We start from the raw sequence: 15,125 nt of genomic DNA, 5'->3' as shown, positions 1-15,125 counted from the left end.
TGAAAATAGAATCATACGGTGTACAAAACAAATGCCACTGATTATAAATCAAGGATTCAAAACATTGGTGGAAATGTTCCTTCCTAGCATTTCTTATTAGATTATTTTGTTCTACTGACTTCTTTCAAAGTTTGATTTCTATTTGGAACATCCTTCTATTATTAAATTATCAATTATGCTTTAATTTAATTGGCAATAACAACTTTTTTCCAAAACCTTAAAACAAACCTTCAGGAATGTTTAACTTGTTAAATATTCATCCTTGCAAATATTCTTGCTGTTAAATAAAACAAAAGGCCAGACAAGTACAAAGCTTATGATCTCATTAACGCTGGATATAATCCCTTGTTGCTAATTTATAGTAACAGCTAGCACCTGAGCTATACTTATTATTAATGACATATACTCCATTCATTGTGAATATTGACACAAAAGAAAATGGTTTAGCTTAAAGAACAAAGCACAAGAGAGAAACACTCACCCCTAAACGTCTGCTACAAATCTTCACATATCCCTGCTTGACAATGTCATTAAAATTTGAAGCCATTACTTTTCTGTTCAGCTCAGTAACTGAATAATATTTCAGCACTGTGTACTCCAGCTCTAAATGCAGTTCCTCCAGCTCTCAGTTTATCCACAGCTCAGCATCTGCTTAAAGCTCCCGGCCCATGGGTTCGCAACAAGGCTTATCCCACCTACAAAGTGAGGGAGAGACAGTGAGGCAGTATGTCAGAGTATGAATGCATCAGCTGATACTCTATCATTGCTGCTTCACGGAATGTACCACCATTCTCACTCACCGAAGGGCTGGTGCCAAAGGGTTCATGCTTATTAGAATGAAGTTATTGGCTCAAGCACAAGGTTCTTATGCCAAAGATTTGGTCCTCTGTAAAAAGACCTAAACAAATGGTATTAATCTATTATTAGCTACTTTAAAAAAAAAAATCCTTCACAGTATTTTTCACTTGTATGCGAAGCTCAGACATGGAATTAAAATAACCCTCTGAGATATATAGGGAAAGCTATTTTCTACAAGACTATTTGCAAAAAATTACTTTGCATATTATGATTCAAATTCCTTCTAAAAATGTAATGTACAGATGAGATTCATGAAACATGTTGCAAGGCTTCCAAATAAAGTACTGCTGTAGTTTAAACCAATCTATTAATCATTACTTCTGACAAAAATATAGAATTGCTTCATCAGTAACACATGAACTTCAGTCCTTTGATGCAAACAGCAGGTTTATTGCATGAAATTAATATAAAAATATGGCAAGGTTCAGATTTTTTTATTTATTCCAGGATCTATGCACAAAATAAATATTGCCCCTAATATGTTATAGAATACACAAGGCATTTAATCATTTACAGGATTCAGAGGATCGAATAATTTTACATACCAAATGTGAATAAGAGCAAGACTGCATTTTCCACATATTTTCCTTGCTGCCAAAAACTCAACATATACATATAAAGTGGGTGTAAACCATAGGGTTTTGCATCAGTAATGTGTACTAATACCATGCTTTTCTTTTACAAGCCAGACACCAGTTTATGTAAGTTGCATGTTGATCCATATTTAGTGGGTACATACATGGTTACATTAGGCGCAGTGCACAGAGGCAATGGATTCACAAACAAAGCCCTATTTTATGTGTAATGCGATGCAATTTTTAATTAATATGTATTCCAAAAAAAGATAAGAGTTGCATGCTCAATGAGCAGCAGTCCGTTTCTGCCCCCACTAATTAAAATGAATGGAATTGAAAACCTTGTATAGGAAGGGGCCCACCTCAGGGCATACCTCGCCTGCAGGCAGATCTGAGAGTCTCTTTCACTGACTAGTGGTGCAAAATTCAGCCTGCAGTCTGCTTACATTATCTCCCTGCCCTGAATTTTCTTGCAGCCCACCTTCTCCCATGAGGTCTAGTTATTATTTCCTTGTTGTTTCACTCAAGGGAGGGAGAATAGAAATAATGATCTGGTGGCAAGAGCCATTCTTGACTTCTTTTCTTCTTTGGCTTGGCTTCGCGGATGAAGATTTATGGAGGGGGTAAAAGTCCACGCCAGCTGCAGGCTCGATTGTGGCTGACAAGTCCGATGCGGGACACGGTTGCAGGGGAAAATTGGTGGGTTGAGGTTGGGTGTTGGGTTTTTCCTCCTTTGTCTTTTGTCCGTGAGGTGGGCTCTGCGGTCTTCTTCAAAGGAGGTTGCTGCCCGCCGAACTGTGAGGCGCCAAGATGCACGGTTGGAGGCGATATCAGCCCACTGGCGGTGGTCAATGTGGCAGGCACCAAGAGCTTTCTTTAGGCAGTCCTTGTACCTCTTCTTTGGTGCACCTCTGTCTCGGTGGCCAGTGGAGAGCTCGCCATATCTGAGGAGTTCATGTGCAATGAGTTTCATCAGCAATGGGCAGAGAATCGAGGTGTTTCCAAGTCTGTTTCAGATTCAGAGGTTTTACTGATCACCCAGAAGCTTTGGGTGAGTCATTTCATTCTCTGCTGTGTAAAATAAACCAGAAAATCAGTACAAATTATTGTGAACAGTGTGTTTTCAGTTGTGTGCATTAATGGATTCTTTTCAGTGTGTGGAATAAAGGTATTCAAAATTTAATTATATAAAATGGTAGGTGTCTTATTCTTTTTCGACATGATTTTTTTTCAACATAATGTGTTTGCAGAAAAGTAACCCCATTGTAAGTTGTGGAGCTCCTGTCTATAGTGCAGTAACAGCCCCTTCTGGCCCACCCAATTTCACCCAATTAACATAACCCCTGGTATATTTTGAAGGGTGAGAGGAAACCGGAGCCCCCCCGGGGGAAAACGCAGACACTGGGAGAGTGTACGAACTCCTTACAGACAGTGCAGCAATTGAACCTGGGTCCCTCCCGATCCCTGGTCCTATAACAGAGTTGGCTAACCGCTGTGCTAACCATGCACCCCACCTTTGGTAATCAGTTTAAATCAGTGTCAACTGGTTCTTGACCCTTCAATCAGTGGAAACAGTTTTTTTTTTATCCGTATTTCCCCGACCACTCAAGACTTTGAATGCTTCTCTGCTTGCAGGACAATTCTAACTTCTCCAATTAACCGAAGTTCCTCATCAATGGCAAGAACCTTTTGTTAAAGCCTTCATATCCTCCACTAAATCCAATGAATTTGGAATTTGGGTCTTCTAAAGGTTCAACAATGTCCTAGTTTTAGACTTTATGATTCTGGGCTTAAAACCCAAAATACTACATCCTTTGTTAATGATATTTCAATGTCTATGCACACAAACTCTCTGGCCTCTGGTTCTCACTGTCACCTCACATTATATTGAGTTGTCCATGTTCTTCCTGTCACAATGTACAACTTTGCATATTCTTACCTATATCCATCAATTGCAGAAAGCAGTCTACATCCTTAAAATTTTCACAATTATTGTGGCACTTGCAGATTTTGAGTTAGTGTCTTGACCATCCAATTAATTCATCAATAAAGCAATTGTCCTCTCACTGATCTTGGGAACATCACCATTCACAAATACAATTCTGCTTCTTGAAGCCATATCAATATGTTATTTATATTGTGAGAAATTGAGGCAGAGAGTAAAGATTAAGGTTGAGGAAGCGAGATTAATGTCAAAAGTGGTTATAAAATGTTTATTTTTTTTGCATTTAAATATCTGACATTAAAATCTGAAAGACTGAGGCACAGAAGAGAGTTTTCAGTGTCTGCGTGGACTCAATATTGTAGAGATTCACTGCCAGCATTCTCACTCAAACGATCATGTAGTCTACATATTTTTAAATGTACAGACAACACAATGGACAATCTCAAGCATTATTTCTACTAATTTCAGTGAGCATCTTGCAAAGAGTGCAACTTCATTCTTCTCCACGAGTCTCTCACTTAAATGCTATCATTGCACAGTAATTCAAGGAAACAAGGCACCTGGATAAACAGTTGCTGATTTATACATTTAGATGGATGTGTACATTTGACTAAATTTGCTATCCAATTTATCGCTCAGTAACTTCAATGACTTCCAATTCCCTGAACTTGACCACCTCATTTTCACTTTGAACATCCGATCTCTTTACATCTCCCTCCCCCATACAGAAGTTCTCAAAGCCCTTTGTTTGTTTCTTGATAAGAGACCGAAGCAGCTACCCACCACCATCAACCTCCTCTGCCTGGCAGAACTTTGTTCTCACTCACTAACTTCTCCTTTGACTCATCCCACTTCCTCCAAATTAAAGAGGTTACCATTGGGTCCCAGCTACGCCTAGCTCTTTGTGGGCTTTATGGAGAAATACATGCTGAAAACCCACATAGGCAAGGGACCTCAACTCTTCCTTCACGCTACTGATGACTACATCGGTGCTGCCTTATTGCAGCCATGATGAGTTTGTGAACATCATTCACTTTGTGGTAAACTTCCACCCTGAACTCAAACTCACCTGGTCTATCTCTGGTGACACTCTCCCCTTTCTTGATCCCTCTGTCTCCATCTCAGGAGAGAAGATTTCCACTAATTCCCACAACTACCTCAACTACACTTCTTCACACCCTGTCCCCTGCAAAGATTCTATTCCCTTCTCCCATTTTCTCCTTAAAAAAAAATTCTGTTCATACGCTTGCCTTCATTTTGCTCATACATTGATGAAGGGCTCAAGCCCGAAACCTTGGCTATGTATATTTATCTTTGCCATATAAAGGACACTGCTTGATCTGCTGAGTTTCACCAGCATTGTGTTTTTCTTGCTGAGTAACATTGATGACCTTACTACAAATATCCACACCATCTTCCCTTCTACATTTATGAAGTTGCCATCTGCAGCTCAAATACTTCAAAATGCTAAGAAGGATGATTTGTCTGCTCTGAATACCTGGTGAGTTTCTTTAAAATGTATTCCACACAAACCATGTCAAAGTATTTAATTAACATGAATGAAGGCTATTTTGCATATTTGCATAATATCAGTCACTGTAAATTAAAGGTGCGATTGAACAGTCAGGTTCAAAAGTTAATCTCAAAACACTTGAGCTTCATTTGGATCATTTCATATTCCAGTCCAACCACTGAACTGAATACACCATTTATTTACATACTGAAAAGAAAATGAATAAAGATACATTTAAAGTTGACAGTTTCAGACAACCATTTTATTAAATGCTCAATACATACAATTTTTCTAGGATTTCCTGCCTATTTATCATCTGAAGCAATCTCACACCACTTTACATCCACACTGCACTCTATTAATGCTCTGGGTGGCATCATTCCAACAGTGTCCCTTAAAATAACCTCAACCTTCATACTGCTACATTCCTCTTAAGGCTTACATTCCTTCCAAACATATTTAGCACAGAGTTTCACAGTTTTATAAATGTCAAATTCTAATTAAAGTTTGTCTTATATTTTTGCTGATGTGATCACCAGCGGCTTGGAATTGGAGTGATTTTATCCAATGTTTTGTTTTGACATTTAAAAAAAAAGGTGGGAATTAGATAATTATTTGCATTAGGACCAATTTCCCTCAAACAAGCTTAAAATACAGAACGAATAACAAACTTATATTTCCTCTGATACAATGTTTACTTTTGGCAACCATGAGAGATCCCAGGTAATCGAAGCCACATCCTCTTTTGACACATCACATTGACTCTTCATCATCTTCTGACAAAGAAGTATGTTGGTTCATAAATTCAAAGAAAATTGGCAATGTTCCCACCCAGGCTAAAATTTCTTGCTTTACACAGCACTCCACCTCGTGGTTACAAAATGAATAACTTCTTAATATCGCAGGCAATGAAACATTTTCAAAGTTCAAAGTTCAGATTTATTGTCAGAGTATAAGATATCACACACAAATCTAAGTGTATCCTGCAGACCAGGTAGAATTTCTACTTATCGATAATACAAAATAAAATTGTACTGAAGAAGATATGTATGCATAAGAGAGAAATGTAAACAAAGAAAGGAATGTAAACAAACTGACTGTGATACAGAAAATAAATACTTAATAATAAATAGCATGCAAGGTAAGAGTCCTTAAACAAGTCCCTGATTGAGTTTATTGTTCAGGAGTCTGATGGTGGAGGAGTAATAACTGTTCTTGAATCTGGTGATATGAGTCTCATGACACTCATACCTCCTTCCTGATGGCAGCCGCGAGAAGAGTGTAGGTCCTGGGTGGATTTTTGATAATATTGCTGCTGCTCTCTGACGGCAGCGCTTTCTTGATGGTCGAGAGAGTTTTACCTGTGATGTACTGGGCCGTGTCCATTGCCTTTTGGCAGGGCTTAATGCTCAGAGATATTGGTACCCCCATACCAGCCCATGATGCAGCTGGTCGGCACACTTTTCACTACACATCTGTAGAATCTAGACAAAGTTGTCAATTTCATACCAAACCTCTGCAAACTCCTGAGAAAGTAGGGGGGTGTTGATGTGCTTCCTTCATGAAGCCATTCAAACCAACACGCACAAACCTGAAGTTATCTGATGGTAAGTGAAAACATCTAGAGTTAGTCCATGAAATAAGTCAAAATATTGAACAGAAATGCCTCATAAAAGAGAAAATGTTGGGTTCCCTGCATGCAGACACGTTGCACTGCTCAATACATTGAAGTATTTGAGTTCAGAGTTGAAACAGGTTGAAATGCAATGATAATGTGGAAGAACATACATCTTCTGTTTGGTAAATTGAAATTTTCTTTACCACAGACTAATCTAGAAGAGTAGTCAATCATCTCCTTTCTAGTAACATAGCAATCAATGATGTGCAGAGATAGACATACATATGCATCAGAAAATGAGAGAAGTGTGCAGGACTACATTTGTGGAGTCTTCTTTGGCTTGGCTTCGCGGACGAAGATTTATGGAGGGGGTAAAAAGTCCACGTCAGCTGCAGGCACGTTTGTGGCTGACAAGTCCGATGCGGGACAGGCAGGCACGATTGCAGCGGTTGCAAGGGAAAATTGGTTGGTTGGGGTTGGGTGTTGGGTTTTTCCTCCTTTGCCTTTTGTCAGTGAGGTGGGCTCTGCGGTCTTCTTCAAAGGAGGTTGCTGCCCGCCAAACTGTGAGGCGCCAAGATGCACGGTTTGAGGCGATATCAGCCCACTGGCGGTGGTCAATGTGGCAGGCACCAAGAGATTTCTTTAGGCAGTCCTTGTACCTTTTCTTTGGTGCACCTCTGTCACGGTGGCCAGTGGAGAGCTCGCCATATAACACGATCTTGGGAAGGCGATGGTCCTCCATTCTGGAGACGTGACCCATCCAGCGCAGCTGGATCTTCAGCAGCGTGGACTCGATGCTGTCGACCTCTGCCATCTCGAGTACTTCGACGTTAGGGATGTAAGCGCTCCAATGGATGTTGAGGATGGAGCGGAGACAACGCTGGTGGAAGCGTTCTAGGAGCCGTAGGTGGTGCCGGTAGAAGACCCATGATTCGGAGCCGAACAGGAGTGTGGGTATGACAACGGCTCTGTATACGCTTATCTTTGTGAGGTTTTTCAGTTGGTTGTTTTTCCAGACTCTTTTGTGTAGTCTACACAATTTGTGGAGTAAACCTTTTACAAACACAGTAATACACTCCATTTTCTATTTGCAACCTCCATCACCTTACAAACTCTGCTGGAGGAGTTTGTTCAGTTTCAGACCCCAGCATTTGCAGTCTCCTGCATGTCTCCTTCACCTCTTGTTATGTATTCAGCTACAGCTCATGCATCTAAACCAATTTATGCATGACACATTTAATGATGGTAGAAATACTTGCCCTTGCACCTCAAGTACATTTTAATGTCCACGCCTAATACAATCATATGTGCGAAAGGGGGAAAAAAAAATCTTCACCCCACTAAATTGGTGTCTGCCATCAACCACCCATGTATGTCAATCCCACATTATCATTACATATTTATTCTCCCCTCTCAGATTCTGACCTCACTGACAAACCTGAGGCAACTTACAGTGGCCTATAACCCTAACATTCTGCGCATCTTTGGAGGAAATTGAACCAGTCAGTGAAAATCAACAAGGTATTCTTCACGCAGGCAGTACCTGAGGTCAGGGTCGAAACCAGGTCTCTCGAACTAAGAGGAAGTAGTTCTAATAGCAGTGCCATTGAGAACGTTGCAGAAGAAAAAAAACAGACACTTTTTAAATAATGAAGTCAGACATTTTATACAGCCTGGAGGTCTGTCATAAATCACATCATCTTTTCATTTATACATTTCTGATATTCTTTTCTGCACATCAGGTTTCTGCCATTGCACATCACCCTATTTTGGATCCAGTACTTTTTCCTTCTGTAGCATAATATTGGTTCTCTATAAATCTCAGTTAATGATAATAGCTTTGCTCAGATTTTTCTATGGGCTCCGAGATGAGCTTTCATACAAAGAGCTGATGCTGAACATTCTGAACAGATGATGAAACAAGTACAGCTTTTTGTTTTTATACACTTTCCTGCTTCCTGCCTGACATTTGTGTTTGTTATTTTATATTGCATCTTAATCCTAAAAAGAGTGGAGAGCATTGATGACCAAAGATATAAGGTAGAGTGGGTGCCTAAATATAAAAGCGTTGAATATAAAAATGCAGTCAGGTGGCACAGTTTGTGCAATGGTTAGCACAACGCTATTACAGCTGGTATGCAGCATTGTCTTTCAGGAATGTTTATGTTCTCCCCATGTCTGCATGGGTTTCGTCTGGGTGCTCTGGTTTCCTCCCACCCTTTAAAATGTATGGGGATTGCAGGTTAATTTGTGCATTTGGGTGGCACGGGCTTGTGGGCCGAAGGGCCTGTTAACGCGCTGCATGTCTAAATTAAAATCAGACTAGTTGATTTTCATTACTATTGAAATACAAGTAAAATGGATTGCCAAGTCGATATCACTTGATTTATTCTAGTGCAATGATTCAAAATTATCTCTGCTCTGTCTCTCATTCCTTTAATAAATGAATCAACAAGGAAATTAATGGTTAATTTTGTTTTTTTCTTTACATTTACACAAATTTGAACTAGTCAGCAAAACAACCTTAGTTTTACATGTGTTCCTAGGTACCAGGCCACATTCATTAAAATGGTCTGCAAATTGTGGTCCAGAATACAGGTGTTACCAAATGATTCATGGACTATATTTTTTCACTGTACACAACAAACCTGATGTTGAATGAGTCATATTAATTTAAACACAAGTTAATCAAGTGGCTTAGTATCTACTAAGCGTGATCCCCACAATATACGAAGTTACAGGCAGTGACTAAAAATTTTGTTGAGATACCAACCTATTACAAACAAACAAACTCTAATCTTATCAGTAGTGTCACCAATGCAATGGGTTGCAGATCCTTTTAACTTTCTTCAGTCCTTCATAATTCACTTTTGGCTGAGCAGCATTTCAATCTAACTCTCACTAATATTAATGTTGTTAATGTCTACAGGGTGCAAGAGGTTAAAGGAATTGACTTCAAAGTGATTTTATCTTGTTCCTAGTTACAGATGTTATGGTGCAAAAACAAAACTGCTGGAGGAACTCAGCAGGTCAGTCATCGCCTATAGGGACAGTGGACTCCCCAGGGGAAGATCTTAACTCCAGGGCTTTGAAGCAATGTCTCAGTCTGGGGCATCAACAGATGCTGCCAGACCCTCCGATTTCCTCCAGAGTTTTAATTTTGCTCTAGATTGCGCATCAGAAGATTGTTATGTCTCCATTTCTCTGGGAGTCCAGCACAGGAAGTCCAGCAGCTGCTCCGAGTAGGAAGCGGATTCTCTGAGCAGGAAACCATTTCCTAATAAACTGACAAAAATCTTTCTTTTCCAACAATGTGCTATTAAACTATCTAAAACTCATATCCTGCTTATCTTCTAACTAAAATGCTAAGAACAAAGGAGAATGATCTGATATGAGCCTTGCCTTATATTGAAACTGTGGTACTCTACTTGAAGTCTTGCTGATAATATAAATATATCAATTTTAGAATATAAATCATGTGTATTAGAATAAAATGAATAGTCCCTTTCTCTAGGATATATCCTTCTCCAAATATCAACCAAATTCAAGCCTTGTATTAAATACAAAGTTATTTTTGCTGCCTTAGATTTCAATACACTCTTTGTAGATCCATCCAATAGAGGGTCAAGACAAAAATTAAAATCTCCACCTACTAAAATATTTTCATTAGCTTCCCCATATTTAAAATAAAGATTTCTTGTATAAATTTACCATCATCCACATTTGTTGCATAAATATTCATTAATTTCCACTGTTCAGAAAAAAAATTGACCATTTATTAATACAAACCTACCAAATGGGTCTAATACTGTATTTTGTATTTTAATTAGAAGATTTTTATTTATCAAAATTGCTACTCCTCTAGCTTTTATATTAAAATGCGATGCTACAACCATTCTAACCCAATTCCTTTTTAATTTTTGATGCTCCTTTTCAATTAAATGTGTTTCTTGTAGAAAAGCAATATCTGCTTTCATTTTTTTGACATATGTCAGAACTCTCTTTCACTTTATAGTTTTGAAGCCTATTTGCAATAAAACATAAAATTTAATCCTTTAATCATTGTAAAAAAAATTAAAATTCTTACACTTTCCCCCTTTTCATGATTCCCCTTCATCAGTCCCCAGCTTTTCACCAACCTCTTAAATACAAAAAAAATAAATCCAGTAATAAAGATAGTACTTGATTGAATAAATAAAGAAAGAGAGAAATAGAAAAGAGAACCCCCCCCCCCCACCAAGGTTTGTCACAAAGCCCACTGACAATGCTACCACCCTCCATTTTTTCAGGCTGCGACTAGGGTTGCAAAATATCGCCCACGGCTAGGCAGGAACCAGTCAGCATATCTCCAGCTCCTCTGAGTATATTAAACTCATCTCTGCAATATCTCAAACCACTTCGAGATTCCCTTCACCACAATAATATAACTTTCCATCTTTAAATCTCCACTCTTTGGGTCAATTCTTGATGCATAACCGGCAAACTTTCTGCTTGCTCGTAAGCATGTTCTGGATTCATAAAAAATCGACTTGGACCTCCTTGAACAAATACTTTCAAAGTTGCAGGTGTTATAGAGTCCAGAGGACCCCCAAAACCAGCAGCAATAGATATGCTCCACAACACAGGGTTACTTCATCAAAAGTTGTTTTTAATTATATTTGAACAAGAAAACAGAATTAAACTTTAATTTATTACTTAACCTACCTAACCCACTTAATTCCCCTTCTAATACTAAGCGCAGGTGTGTGTAATATATATTTAAGATTAGAAAAGTTCTTTGGATCATAATCCAATCTCACGGGTTGCAGGCAATTCTTGTACTGTGCACAGAAGTTAGCATTAACAAAGTTAACCAGGCTTTGGTGCTTAACAGGCAAATGGTTGCCACACAGGAGGGTTCTTGCTGGTTTTCAGAGAGAGATTCCTTTTCCAGGATATCTGCAACTGATTCCTTCTCAATCAGTCTTACTGATGAAACTTGCCCCCTTCAGGGTTCTCCAGATGATCCACTTTCTTTCAAGTCACCTTTTCAGACCGCCAATCTCCTCCTTTGACCAGACAGCCTTCGAAAATTTGCCAGCTTGTCCTTCTGGAACTGATTTCTGTCTCCTCTCTCTCTCTTTCACACCTTCCCTCTCTGAGAGCAAAACTGTTCTCCTCTGCCTACAAAGATCACATGCTCTCCCAGGCAAGCTGCTGTCGATATTTTGTTGCCTCCTGCAAAAAGCATTCTGCAAAATTCCTGCAAATATTCTGTGTTTTAAAATGTGTGTGTGAAAGCTGCTCTAACAATTCCTCCCAAACCACCTCTAAATACTCTGTCACACAGGATAATGCGGAATAAAAGTATATCCCCTCTTTCACAGTATATTTTTTACTGGATTAAAACTCTTCCTTTTCTTCAATAAATCAAAGCTTATATCAGGATAAAAAAAACGTGTTCCCTCCAAATTCCAATGGTGCTTTTCTTTCTTTAGCCTGTTTTGTTGCTAATTCCAAATGTTTTTCCCACAGTGATAACAAAGAAATTTGACCAAAGTAGGTTTAGGTCTAAGGGCTCTATGAGCTCGTTCAGTCTCATTATCTCCTTTAAAATGCCCAAAGTCTGAGGAATCAAGCGCTGTATAAAATGAATATTTTCCTTCCTCTCTTTCTTTCAGGCCAATAATCTTAATAGTATTTCTTCGGCTAAAATTTTCTAACGAATCCACCTTTTCAGACAATTGCTTATTCATGGCCAACACTTGCTCTGATCTGTCATCCACTTTATCTACTTTTTCTTGAAGAAATTGATATTCCAAATTAATGCTTTGAATTTTTTCTTGCATTTCCTGATGTTTTATCTGCATCTCTTAAACAAATTCACACATTTTATTAATTTTAGCCTCTGATCTCTTAATATTACATCTTATTAACTTTAACTCTTCATAATCATAACCAGTGTGTCTTGAGATTTAGGAATAACTTTAGCTTTCTTTCTTACCCCCTCTTCTTCTTCCAAAAATTCCTCTGAGCTTTGTTCTTCTTCTTTCTCCTCTTCTCTTTTTTCTTCCAGCTCAAATAATTTTCCCTCCTCAGGCAGCCTTTTGGACTGCCTGGGAGCATGTCTAAAGGGCTTAGTAAGTCACTCTGACAGGGCCTCCCTGACTCATCCAGGTGCCCCTGTTGTTGCAAGGATGCTGCAGCTCACTAGGAGATGAGTCAGGAGGCCCTCTGTCTGAAAAGTAGGCTTCACTTTTTTAAGGTAGGCCTTTTTTTTCCCTCTGAATGTTTCTCTTCCATCTTCTCTGTAATTTATTCTCTTCCTTTGGCAGAAATGCATTTTTTTTTCCCTTGACTATTTATAATTTATTTAGATGAATTGCAAGGTTTTCTCTTCATTTTTTCACTTTTTTAAAACTTTTTCTCGGAGGAGCCAGATTCTCCATCCTGGCCCTGCTCATCATGTGATGTCCCCCAGGAAACCATGTCAAACTACGATTTTCAAGCATTACTCTTCCTCAAATATAAAAAATTTCTATCCAACGTGTGAATTCCAGATATTATACATCACTACCTACACGTTCTAACTTGGCTCCTTTAATAAGTTCTCACCCTGTGTTTCCCTGAAAAAGAAAGCATGTCACCCATGTTCCCTCTAAATTTTAGTAGTCAGTGTGCAAAAATCTTACGTTGTGCAATTTCTTTTTTCCTGTGACAAAAGTACATGTAAATTTGAAATTTTTCAAGCTAATTTTGACACAGCCTATCTCTCATGGCTAATAAAACTGTATTGGGAATATTTTAACATAATACAAGTAGGATTGCATTCTATGAAGTAACATACAGTACAACTCCAATTATCCAAAATGGTTGGGACTGGGCCATTTTGAATAAACCTTTTTTTTTTGGAGAACAGGTCATTTTTTAAAAGTAGCTGAGTAGCAACAGCAGGTAAAACAGCAGGATTGTGTTGACACCGTGGTTAAGTGAAAAGACACATAGATGCTGGAGAAACTCAGCAGGTCAAACAGTGCCTTTATGTAGCAAAGGTAAAGATACATCACCCAACATTTCAGGCTTGAGCCCTTCATCAAGGTGTCTAATATTAATCCTTGATGGACGCCGGGTAAGTGTGGAACCGATGGTTGAACGCATGGATCCTGCGGCAGATGTAGTACAGGAGGGGTCTGCTGCAGGCCATGGCCAGCGAGGTCCGGAGCTGTGGCAGCAAGAGGGAAAGTTGCTCAAGGTGAGGGTGATGCATAGGAGTTGTTGGGAGAAGCAGAGAGAGCAGCAGTCAATGTGGTACAAATACCTTAGGTCCTGGAGTGGGCCAAACTAAGAGGCCTGGAATCATAGCTGGAATCCACGAGGCACAAGGTGGCGGTGGAGGAAAGTAGAGAGGAAGGCAATGTGGCTGTGGAATCGAGTCTGGGTGAGTACATGGTTGTAGAGCTTGAGAGCAGCAAGGGTGACAGAGGGGGGGAGTAGTGAGTGAGAATCCCACAAAGCTCCCTGTGGAGAGCAAAGGCAAACTTCTTCAGGGAGGGCATCCCTTGGAAAGCTTTCACAGAGTTGTTGTAGTAATCAGAGGTAAAACACAGGATTGTGTTGACACTGTGGTTAAGTGAAAAAACACACAAATGTTGGAGAAACTCAACAGGTCAAAAAGGGTCTTCATGTAGCAAAGGTAAAGGCACATCAGCAAAGTTTCAGACTTGAGCCCTTCAAGTTGCAACAGCAAATCACTTGTAACAGTGTTTAAACAACAACAAACAACAAGGGAACGCTTTTTAAGCATTAAAATAACATTTAATTCTCACCAAAAATAAGTTAGCCACTGTCGAATACCAACACTTCCCCACCGAGACCCCGCTCATGCTGGGAGCTTGAGCTCTCCACCACCGCAAGGAGCCCAAAGTCCATTGCTGCCGCTGCCGGGAGTCCGAGGTTTGTTGCTGCTGGAGCCGGGAGCCCGAGGTTCATTGCTGCTGGATTCGAGAGCCTGAGGTCCGTTGTTGCCAGAGCTGGGAGCCTACGTCCCCAGTCAGTTTGGCTCCGAAAATATTTCAGATAAATGAGAATTTTGGAAAATTCGATTTCAGATAATCAGAGTGGTACTGTATTTAGTTAAGATTTCATGCTATATTTTGAACTACTTTGTTACAGAGTTGTGTTGTGCATTGACCTATGTGTTGTGTGATTCTATGTTAAAAAGTGACAGTTAGAGTGGAAGGAGGCCCAAGCAGAGTCATTGTCTGAGAGGCAGTTTAGAATATTGGGCATTTTAAAAGGGACGAACATTCCAAAGGCAGCCAGAAGGATCCGGACCAAGCCATTGTTCCTCTCTATGCGAGCAACACAAGACAACTTCGAATTTTGTGCTCTCTCTCTCTCTCTCTCTCTCTCTCTCTCTCTCTCTCTCTCTCTCTCAAAGATCTTTTGGCTTCAGTTTACCAAACAAACTGAATTTTGTTTATGATATTTGCTTCAGTTGAGATCTAAGTTTTGTGTGTTTTGTGTTTGTTTTGTGTCTTAAGTTTTTCTGTGGGCTGGTTGGAAATATAACTTAGACTTTAATTACATATGTTATATTTAGGCTGGGGAATTTATTAGTTTTACACTGTTATAGAA

The 15,125-nt window shown here is 39.4% G+C and overlaps 1 long non-coding RNA gene across 1 annotated transcript in view; it reads right to left on the bottom strand.

Moving 5' to 3' along the window:
* Positions 1–14,715, bottom strand: part of LOC138735932 (uncharacterized) — a 34,681-nt gene extending 19,966 nt beyond the window's left edge. The window contains exons 1-2 of the long non-coding RNA XR_011340019.1: positions 14,315–14,715; positions 482–695 (exon numbers count right to left, since the gene is read on the bottom strand). This is a non-coding gene — a long non-coding RNA (uncharacterized lncRNA). The remainder of the gene's footprint in view (positions 1–481; positions 696–14,314) is intronic.
* Positions 14,716–15,125: the final 410 nt, after the last annotated feature.

Source organism: Narcine bancroftii, chromosome 6 (genome assembly GCF_036971445.1).
Source record: "Narcine bancroftii isolate sNarBan1 chromosome 6, sNarBan1.hap1, whole genome shotgun sequence".
In the NCBI taxonomy this organism is placed as follows: domain Eukaryota; kingdom Metazoa; phylum Chordata; class Chondrichthyes; order Torpediniformes; family Narcinidae; genus Narcine; species Narcine bancroftii.
Note: the sequence above shows the minus strand (reverse complement) of the source record. Positions and strands in the feature narration are given on the sequence as shown.